General features: G+C 42.4%; 1 long non-coding RNA gene across 1 annotated transcript; it reads right to left on the reverse strand.

Annotated features, from left to right (window-relative positions):
* Positions 1-3,776: 3,776 nt before the first annotated feature.
* Positions 3,777-4,889, reverse strand: LOC125366803. Its single transcript, XR_007213976.1, has 2 exons — positions 4,855-4,889; positions 3,777-3,929 (listed from the first exon to the last, which is right to left on the reverse strand). It is a non-coding gene; the product is annotated as an uncharacterized LOC125366803 (long non-coding RNA).
* Between the last annotated feature and the right edge of the window lie 5,969 nt (positions 4,890-10,858).

The following is a 10,858-nucleotide window of genomic DNA, read 5'->3' on the forward strand; positions in this document are numbered from 1 at the left end:
ATGCTTGGCATGTGCAAGATTAGGCAATACCATCCAAGAAGCACTTTCTCACATACTTAACAAACTAAAATAAAGCCACGGCAGCTTGTAATGAGGAAAATCCTCATAAAGTCATTGTATTTAAACTAAAAAATGTACTATCAGCTATGCTAGTACATTAAGAAAACAACCTGTAAGACATAATTTATATACAATACACTCAAAACCAAGAGTTCATATGCTTCTCTTTCCTAGTTTTCATCACTCAAACTGCACCAAGAATGCCAAATACATACTGGGAATCAATCCATCAGCAGAAAACCACTGTTTTAGTTTCAATTGTACATGCTCAAAAACATGAATCCTTCTATTTGTCCATATTACCAGTCTGGATTAGTTTCTCTTCATTATAGATTTTGCTATACAAAATACATTTTCAATCAGGCTCACACCTGTAATCCTAGCTACTAAAGAGACTGAGATTTGAGGGTCACAGTTCAAAGCCAGCTATGCCAGGCAAGTGCATGAGACTATTATCTCCAACTAACCACCCCAAATGCCAGAATTGGAGCTGTAGCTCAAGTGGTAGTGCACTAGTCTTGAGAGGATAAAGCTCAAGGAGAGTGCCCACACCCTGAGTTCAAGCCCTAGAAAATATTAAGTTCTGAGTTAGGCACCAGGGCCTCAGTCCGTAATCATGGCTAACCAAAATGCTGATTCATGAATGTGGACTGAAGCCTGTTAGGCAGGAAAAATGCTTCAGACTCTTGTCTTTATTTAACCAGCAGAACCCCACCCTCCCAAAAAGTGGAGCTGTGGCTTGAGTGGCAGAGCATTAGCCTTGAACAAAGAAAGCTTATGGACAGTGCATAACCTCAATTTCAAGCTGCAGAACTATACACACAAAGAAAATATATCCCCAAACGTGTTTCCTATCCATGTTCTCTGTACCATAAACTTGGGAAGAAGAGATGCCAGGACAGATTTCACTGCCATGTGTATTCTGTAATGAACAAAGAATAGTATCTTTTCTTAGATGTTCCACATTCCAAAAGTGAACTGGAAATACTAAGTTATTTGTGATAAAAGACATATGGATCATACATAAAATGAGAGACTTCAGGGAAGCAGTGAATAAATTCATGTTCTTATTTCCTTGGCTCAAATCCTGACAGTCTTTCTCCCAACCTCCCCTCCTCCTCCACTCCTCTCTAAATCAACTTGGACATTTTGACTCCAGATGAAAAGGGCTGGAGATTGTACTTCTGAGAAGAGGGTATAAAATTACTTTGGCAAGCCATTCTTTATTATAAAAGATACAAATCAAAAACTTCACTTTCCATTTGTCAAGCCTGGAAGTAATGCCCATCACTTTTGTCCAAATCCTTTGGATAATATTCAGGTATAGAAATATTCAGGCAAGAAATGTTGGCTCAGTGAGTGGCCAGGTTTAAAGGACACCTAGGTTACCTCTGTCATGTAAGATTTCTCTGTATAATTTACTTTCTGTGTAACTAATTTCTGACAGAGGATTTTCTTACATTGGGTTTCTTTCACGTTTGAATGCTCTAATGCTTGCTGAAAGTTGACAGCTTGATAAACTTCCTCTATTCTTTAAATTTAGAGATTCTGTCATGTGTTCAGGTCTCTGATACCTGTTGAGAAGTGTTTTGTAACATTTATTATACTCATAAAGTTCTTCTCCTCTGTATGTTGTATGATGCACACTAAAGAGTGACTTATTAAAACATGATAGTTACATCCATTAGTTTTCTCTGATAGTTTTCTAGGTCTCTGATGCATAGTGAGATGTGACTATTGGTTGGAGGGCTTCCCATACTTGTTACACTCATAAGAATTCTCTCCTGTGTATGCTCTGAACACTGAGGTGTGCCTTTCAAGTGAAAGATTTTCCACATTTTCTACATTCATGTGGTCTCTCTCCTGTGTATGTTCTCTGATGCATATTGAGGGTTGACTTCTGCCTGAAACAATTTCCATATCTGCTGCATTCATAAGGTTTATCTCCTGTGTGTGTATTCTCTGATGCAAACTGAGGTATGACTTCTACTTGAAAGACCTTCCACATTTGGTACAGTCATAAGGCTTCTCTCCTGTGTGTATTCTATGATGAACACTGAGCCATGCCTTCTGGGTGAAAGACTTTCCATATTTGTTATATTTACAAGGTTTCTCTCCTTTATATACTCTATGATGCAAACTGATGGATGCTTTCTGGGTCAAGGACCCACATCTGTCACATTCTTGAGGCTTCTCTCCTGAGTGTGTTCTATGATACATACTGAGGTGTGACTTCTGCTTGAAAGACACTGAGCATCAGTTACATAACATTTCTCACCTATGTGGGTTCTCTGATGCAAACTGAGTTGTGTCTTCCAGGTGAAAGACTTTCCACATATATTACATGTATAAGGTTTCTCACCTATGTGAATTCTCTTATGACTGTGGAGGTATGACTTCTGCTTGAAAGATTTGCCACATTGGTTACATTCATAAGGTTTCTCACCAGTGTGAATTCTCTTATGCCTGAGAAGAGCTGACTGCTGAGTGAAGGACTTTCCACAGATGTTACATTCATAAGGTTTTTCGCCTGTGTGAATTCTCTTATGTGTGCTGAGATCCAAGTTGTAGACAAAGTACTTTGCACATTTGTTACATTCATAAGGTTTCTTACCTGTATGCATTCTCATATGAATGCTGAGTAATGACTTCTGGGTGAAAAATTTTTCACGTTGGTTACAGTTATAAGGTTTCACACCTGTGTATTCTCTGATGAACAGTAAGGCTTGAAATCTGGGTTAAAGACTTTCCTTATCTATTACAATTATAAGGTTTCTCTCCTGTGTGAATTCTCTTATGCCTGCTGAGGAGTGAGTTCTGCTTGAATGACCTCCCATATTTGTTACACTCTTAAGATTTATCTCCTGTGTGTGTTCTCTAATGCCTTCTGAAAGTTGACTCACTAGTGAAGGACTTTCCACATTCGTTACAGTCATTAGGTTTACTATCTGTGTGTGTTCTCTGATGAACAGTAAGGCTTGCTTTCCAAGTAAAAGACTTTCCATATTTGTTATCTTCATAAAATTGCTTGCCTATTAGAGTACTCTCATGCATGTAGAGAGCTGACTTCTTGGTGAAAGATTTCTTATATTCATCATATTCATAGGGTTTCTCTCCTTTGTGAGTTTGAAGTTGAAAAGCCATATCTGACATCTGATTGATAGGGGTTGCACATTTGCTATACTCATCAGGCTTCTCCACTCGATATTGGCTCTGATGTTTTGTAAGGTGTATTTCCTTACTGAAATATTTCATACATTCATTGCATGTACAAGGTTTCACTACGGTGTGAATTGTCTCATGTGTAGTAACTATGGGTCTTAAGTACATACAATGGTTTCTCACATTTAGTACATCCCGGTGTTTTTCCCCCCTCTTAGAAGCATTTCTTGGTCAATGAGAGCAGAATTATCATAGCCTCTCTATATCCATTGTCGTTATAGGAGAGCTCTTCCACACAAATGCAATTATGTCTAAAGAGTATGGTCTCTGAGTTTAATACTATCCCTTTCCAGTCATACTCAAAATACTGCTGTTCATTTGGACTCTCATAATGTTGATGGAAATGCTTGGAACATCTGAGGGATTGTTCAATTACATGAGAGGCACCAGGCTTATATGCAGCATGCATCTCACCAGGCTCACTGTAGAATAGCATGTTCTGACAGTCAATGAACTCGTCAGTCCTCATTCCTAAGTAGTTTCCATTATTCCTAATCAGCTCTGGCATATGTTTTGAGCTCAAATTAAAAGTTGTTAATAATCTAACTCTTTCCTCCACTGTGTTGCTATTACTGACTGCTACTTCACATACACGTTCATTGTACTTTCTTGACATGTCTTAATCATGTCATCCATTTTTTGGACATCTAAAATGATAAAAAAAAAACATGAATGAGATAAAAACATTTCTTAATATAAAGATAGAACATTTCCTCATATCTTAATTATTCTAGATTTTAAAATATCAATATTAGGAATTAATGTATGAGAAATATGTCCATTTTTCCTCATGCACTACTGATATTTTACAATGCAAAGTAACAGTTTTTAATATTGTTTTGTTAGGTTATAGAGGGTTAGTTTTCTTTTATTTTCTTGAAATAATATGTTGTGCTGCTTTGCGTCTCAACTAGTAAGTTAAGAATAAGAACATTTTCTCTCTTTTTTTCAAATTTTTATTATCAAACTGATGTACAGAGAGGTTACAGTTTCATACTGTTAGTTACCTTGTAAGAATAAGAACATTTTCTAGATTCATTGACCATAAGAGTGTTTTATAGGTCCTTTTGCCTTTTACCTTAGCAGGAATGGTTAGGATTGAGGATTTATACATATTTCTTCAGTTCTAACTTCTCACTAAGAATTACTCTTCTCTAGATTAAAAGCTTTAGCTCTGAATCCCAGACTCTGCCCATCACCACTGACAAGCTTTTGTCCTTACCTGAAAATTGAACCGGCATCCTTTTTACTTCCTCAGAAAATGGAATCTCCTGCACATTGCCCCCCCCCCCCCTTTTAAAGGATGATTTGCACAAAGACAAAGGGGAATTGCTACCTTTAACTCTACTCCCACACAAAACTCAGTACATCTCCACATGAATTCTTGATTCACATGTCTTTCTGACAAAGGATCACCTAGTTCTTTGACACACACACACACACACACACACACACACAAACACACACACACAATTCAGGAGAATTAGGAACATCATTGCTCAGTACAGCTCAATGTGGACATACCAATTGGGCTCTGGCTCCAACATCACTGTGCAAGATGCACTCACTTACATGTGAAATTCTTGTCTGGGGATTTTCCATTCCATGGTCCTGTTCCTTGCTCCATCCTTACAATCAACTTAGGTTTAAGAATACAGTGCCCTTTTAAGAAAAAACAGTGCACATCAGTTACATAACATTTCTCACCTATGTAGGTTCTCTGATGCAAACTGAGTTGTGTCTTCCAGGTGAAATACTTTCCACATGTGTTACCTTTATAAGGTTTCACACATATTTAAATTCTCTTATGACTGAGAAAGGTTTTCTCCTGAGTGAAGGACTTTCCACATATGTTACATTCATGTGGTTTCTCACCTGTGTGTGTTCTCTGATGAACAGTAAGGTCTGCCTTCCAGGTGAAAGACTTTCCACATTTGTTATAGTCATAAGGTTTTTCTCCTGTGTGAATTCTCTTATGTGTGCTAAGATCCAAGTACTGGACAAAGGATTTTCCACATTTGTTTCATTCATAATGTTTCTCACCTGTATGGATTCTCTTATGCATGCTGAGTGAGACTTCTGGGTGAAGGATTTCTCACATCGGTTACATTTATAAGGTTTCTCTCAGGTGTGAATTTTCATATGTGTCATGACTGATGACTTATGAGTGAAGGATTTTCCACATTTGTTCCACTCATAAGGTTTCTTACCTGTATGCAGGAATGGTTGGGAGTGAGGATTTATACCTATTTCATCAGTTCTAACTTCTCAATAAGAATTAGAGGTAGAGTGCTAGCCATGAGAAAAAGAAGCCAGGGACAGTGCTTAGGCCTTGAGTACAAGTCCCTGAATTGGCAAAAAAAAAAAATCTATTTTATCAACTGTTCTGGAACACCAGAGTTGCAACCTTCCTCAAGCTCCCTAATCCGCTGTGACCAGGAGCAACACAATAACACAGATGTGACTGTGGAACTGAGGTCTGGGGTACCAGGAAACCTATAGCCTTAAAATGGGAGACTTTGCAGCTTCTGGCATTGGAACCCCTTTATTTTTACAACTGACTCCAACAGTTGTATTCCAGGCTGTACTGTAATGCTATTCATAAATCATAGAATTTGCATTCCTAATAATAGTCAAGTATATAATATATGAGTGACTTCATTGCCTACTGGGTTTCCTGTACATGCTAATTCTACATCGTCCTTCATGATACCTCGCTGCAGTCTTGAGTTACAATCTCGAGATGCAGACCTCCGGCACCCCATCTTTTGTCTCATCTTCTTTTTTCTCTTATCTATCTTTCTTTTTCTTTAATCCTCACCCTCTCAATCAGGATTTCCTCTTTGCTGCCGGCTGGCTCAGCAGAAGTGGTGCCCGAACAGGGTCCTGAAAACCTGGGAGGAAGGCAAGGACACCGCTGAGGTAAGAGGACGTCCGATCACTTGGGAAAGAGAGTGGGAGAGAGTGCAGAAAAATATAGTCAAGAGTAAAATACAATGGGACAAAGTAACAGTTGCATGCTGTACATGAAAGCCCTGAAAGGGACGCTTCAGGCCCGGGGAGTGAAAGTGGGGCAAAGTCAGTTGGAACATTTCTTTCACTTCATCGAGGAAATATGCCGCTGGTTCCCAGAGGAAGGAACCATTAACTTAGAAGTTCGGCAAAAAGTAGGGAAAAGGGTTCAGGGACATTATGACACAAAAGGCCCTGAAAAAACCCCAGTGGATGCTTTTACTCTTTGGAAACTGGTCAGAGATTGTTTAGATACTAAACATGAACAGATTAAATTCAATCAGTCAATGAGAAAAACTGAACAGGGATCCTATGAGCGTTGCCCAGCCCCAGGAGCACATGCTGCTGCCCTGGAAGAGCTGAGAAAATAAATAAGATCTGAACCCACTGGGTTAGATATTAAGGAAGACTCAGATGGCTCAGACTCTGAGGAGAAATTATGCAATGGGCCTACTAAAGATAGATTGACCCATGTTGAGAATGTGTTGAAATCAGTTATAGCTCTATTGTCACAGCTTCATCCAGAAAAACAAACTCCTTTAAAGGTAGATACTGGTGAGCCCCTGACGACAGTCCTGGCAGACTTACAGCTCTCTTAGGTGCAGGCTGCTCAAAGAGGGGAGGGACCTGAGGCTAGGGAAATGCTAATATCACCGAGGTAACTTCTCCTGACTGAGCGCTCTACTTCCATCCACAACGATAATGACAGATTTGAAACCCCAACCAGGGTGAGTGACCATTAGCCTGGAGCTTGGATTTTCCATAAAGCCACTGGGCTATGTCAAGGGTGTTGGGGATTATTATGGCCTGGGAAAGACTGCCCTTCCACCAGCCTTGGGACAATAGAAGCCCCTCCCACCTTTTGACCTCTACCCCTTGGGAGGTGAACACGTGTGTGCCACCATGATGGGATTGTCCCGCCCACAAAGGGAAGTTTCGTGATGTCACTTGATGAACGTGACCCCTAGCCTATGATTGACCCTTTGGCCAGCCCCCTTTCTTTCCCGCCATTACTTCTATATAAGTGCCCTTCCATATTAAAGTCTTTGAGACGCATTCCACCACCGCAGCGTGTCCCTGATGCCTTCCTTTCGCCTCCGCCCTCGGTAACATGTGGGGGGAACTGGAGGGAGGGGAAGCTTCAGCAACCCGTCCTCTACTTAGCGTTTGCCCATGTGAGCACGCCTTTGGCCTTCCGCTGGCGGAGGGCCAGGCTGGGTGCTCTTTCATAGAGTTTGTGGTTACCATTCTCCCCGTGGGGGGAGAAAGGGGGTCCAGAACCCCAACATAAATGGCGCCCGAACGGGGACCGAATTGTACGGCCGAGAAGTTCGGGGTACAGTATCCCCACAGATTTTGCTAAGTAGGGTTTTAGAGGAGGGTCCTGCCCATCCAGATGGGGCAGAAGCATGGAGACAAGACAGGCTCGCGGGACGCGGCGCCAGAGAGTTGCCCCGCCGTGGCGATTTGGCGCCGGGCGGCGGAGGGAGCGGGGCGCGCTTCCCGCGGAAGCATGTCAGTGGAGCAGTGGGGCCGGAGCAAGAGGAATGCGACCCCGGGCTGGGGTCGGTTAGTTCTGCTCTGTGCGCCCCGGGCCAGACGGCGGTCCCGGCACCCGCAGCGGCGTTTGAGAAGCAGTGGGTGGCCGAGCGCCGGAGCGATTTGGCTTGCGCGGGCTGAGCTGAGTACACTGGGCTCTGCGCGGCCCGGGTTCGCGAGCTGCGTGCGCTGGGGCCCGCGTGGCACCAGGCGTCTTTTGCGGTAACATTTCGGCGGCCGAGCACGGCGTGGCGGAAGCGCGGTTCCGCCATGTGGGAAGCTGTGGCATGGCGGCGGCAGAGCGTTGGGGATGGCTGCTGCTTTGGCCAGACTTGTATTTACAATGGCTGGGCTGGAGCCAGTGCGGCCCCAGCCCGCGGATGGATTAAAAAAAAAAAAAAAAAAAAAAAAAAAAAAAAAAAAAGCGTGGCGTGCAGTTTAGACCATGGGATGGTGTCCCAGTTGGGGTGCGTGGGCTGCTGCAGCCCGGCAAACTGCTTTATGCCCGCCGATGGTCGTTAAGCTCAGAAATTCGGGTGAGTTGGTTGAATCCTGATTTCTCTGACTTAACACACACGTGGAGCACAATGGGGCGCGCCATATTGGAGGCGGGGCCCCACCCATTCCCCCCAGGTGAGGGGCGTGCCCAGGCTCGCCTGGGCTGGCCGATTGCGCTGCAGCTGAGAGAGGCAAGCACCCCGCTGTGCTTGCCTGCACTTTTCTCTCTGTGTCAGCTGCAGACGGGGTTGGAGACAGGAAAGCCTCAAATTATAAACTAAAATGGAATATTGAAAGGAAAACAAAGAGTTTTGATACAGCAATAGGTAATTTGATTGAACTTCCATGTTTACCAGTTCAAAGATATAAAATCAACTGGAGTTTTTCTAGATGGATAAAAGGGTTTGCTTGTCCACTGTGATTTAAAATTGTCATGTTGGGAGTGTGTAATTAACAGGTTTCCCTTTTGTTTTTTATTCAACCACGTGGTTCTATTATGGGCAAATTAATATCATTTGCCGCTGGAATTCCAGAAAATTTAAATGGCCAATCAAAGCAATTTTAAAGAGCGCTCAGGTATTTTTTTGTGTGTGTGTGTGTGTGTGTGCGCGCACGTGTGGTTGTTGGTAAGATTTAAAAGCATAACAATAGGTTTCCATCCCGGTGTTTGATGGAGATAAAGGTGCCTATAAAAATTTCCATAAGGTTCAAATATGCAACATGTGGTAAAAGTTCACCAGTATGTTATTTTATATTCAGTGTGTTTCCATAAGGTTCAAATATGCAGCATGTAGTAAAAGCACAATGGTATAAAATCAGCATGTTATTTTATACTCAGTGTGTTAAAAGTTAAGTGTGCATGTAGCCTTAACAACTCTTTGGCATAAATTAAGATTTTACCTTCCCATTTTCTCTCCTGTGTTCTCATAAACTCTCAAGATCAAGAAATTGAGATTGCTTCATACAAATGTGACTATTAACCTCAATTTTCCTGACCCAGGATTAATATACTGCTTTATAGGATACAGGTGGACAGATGTTCTAGCCGCATGGACGGTCGCAGCTCCTGGATAGGAAGATGCCACCACATTCTGTTCCCAAACTGCCTTGTTTCACTACTAATGATTCTTTGCTCTCTCTCCCATTGGAAGCTGCTCGAATGATTTATGAGCCTTGAGTAGGATGTGAATAGTTCCATCTTAACAGTTACTCCAGGTTAAATCACCATAGTTATGTTAGTGGTCACAGCAAGCCAGGTAAAATTTTGGGATTAAGAAAGTCTTTGAATTTTGTGATTAAGAAAGTCTTTTCACCCTGCTTAAACCAGAAGGGCATCGATATACCAGAGCCAGAAGTGCTGAAAAAATTTTGAACACCCTAACCAATCTATATAGAAATTTTACAGGCAACCCAGAGCAAGATGTGAGCAAGAGATACCACTACAGCTTTGCCTCGAGTTCCCCATCGCATGGCATGGAACTTGCCAAATGGGGATGAGGGACGCAGCCACTTCCGAGACTGAGGATTCCACAATGCTTTAACCCTTTGCCCTTGGTTGTCATTTATCTGTGTTCTCTTTCACTTGCCAGTGGGATTCAATGGCGTGATTCAAGTTGATGGCATGTAAATCTCATGTTTTCTAAGTGTTATAGCCAAACCTTCACAAGCAGTTTTTGGTCAGTTCTCAACGGGTTACAAATGGATTATCTCTGTGTTTTTTCCTTGTTGCTCAATTGGGAATAAAAAGGGCTTGTAGGACTATGACTCCCTGGATAGTTCAAAGCCAGCCCGGGCAAAAGGAAAAATTTCTCCAAAATCCCACCTCCCAGTTAAACAGCAAAGAGCCAGATTGAGAGCTCAACCACAGAGAGCGAGCAAAAGGCTGAAGCAGCACCGTGACTCAAGTGGTAGAGCACTAGCCTTGAGCGAAAGTGCTCATGGACAGTGCTCAGGCCCCGAGTTCAAACGCGGATGGGAAAATGCAATTCCAGCCACAAACGTTAAAATTCCTGGGACTTAGCCAGTCCAGGAGACGGAAAGGTGGAGTGGAGTGAGAGGAGAATGGTGCCATATTATCCTAAAGGGAGATGCCTTGTTTCACCCTTTCAAAATGGATCAGAGCCGGGAAATCGAGAGAGATAATTCCTGTCCATTTTCTTCTTTTTTGCCAGTTGTATATAGGTGTATATATATATTTATTTATTTTGCCTCTGACTGGCTATGCCAAACCAGTTTTCTATCATTAACCACTTCTTTCAGTCGTTTCTCCTTACTCGTTCACTTTACAATTGGGTTTATGCTCCAAAAAGGGAATTGTTCCTGGCTTATGCCCAGGGTGTGTTCTATGCCATTCATGCCAACCAGCTCTGAGAACTTGTCGATACTTTGCCTGACCTTTTCAAAAGTGTCTTTTGACAGAATAACATCTCTTGCTGAGATCACCAATGGGGAATTTGCCGTTCACAGTCGTCACCCTAACACAGGCCTGAACCCTGGAGGCACCAGCCTTGGAAACTTCTGGGTATGC

Source organism: Perognathus longimembris, chromosome 18 (assembly GCF_023159225.1).
Source record: "Perognathus longimembris pacificus isolate PPM17 chromosome 18, ASM2315922v1, whole genome shotgun sequence".
NCBI lineage: Eukaryota > Metazoa > Chordata > Mammalia > Rodentia > Heteromyidae > Perognathus > Perognathus longimembris.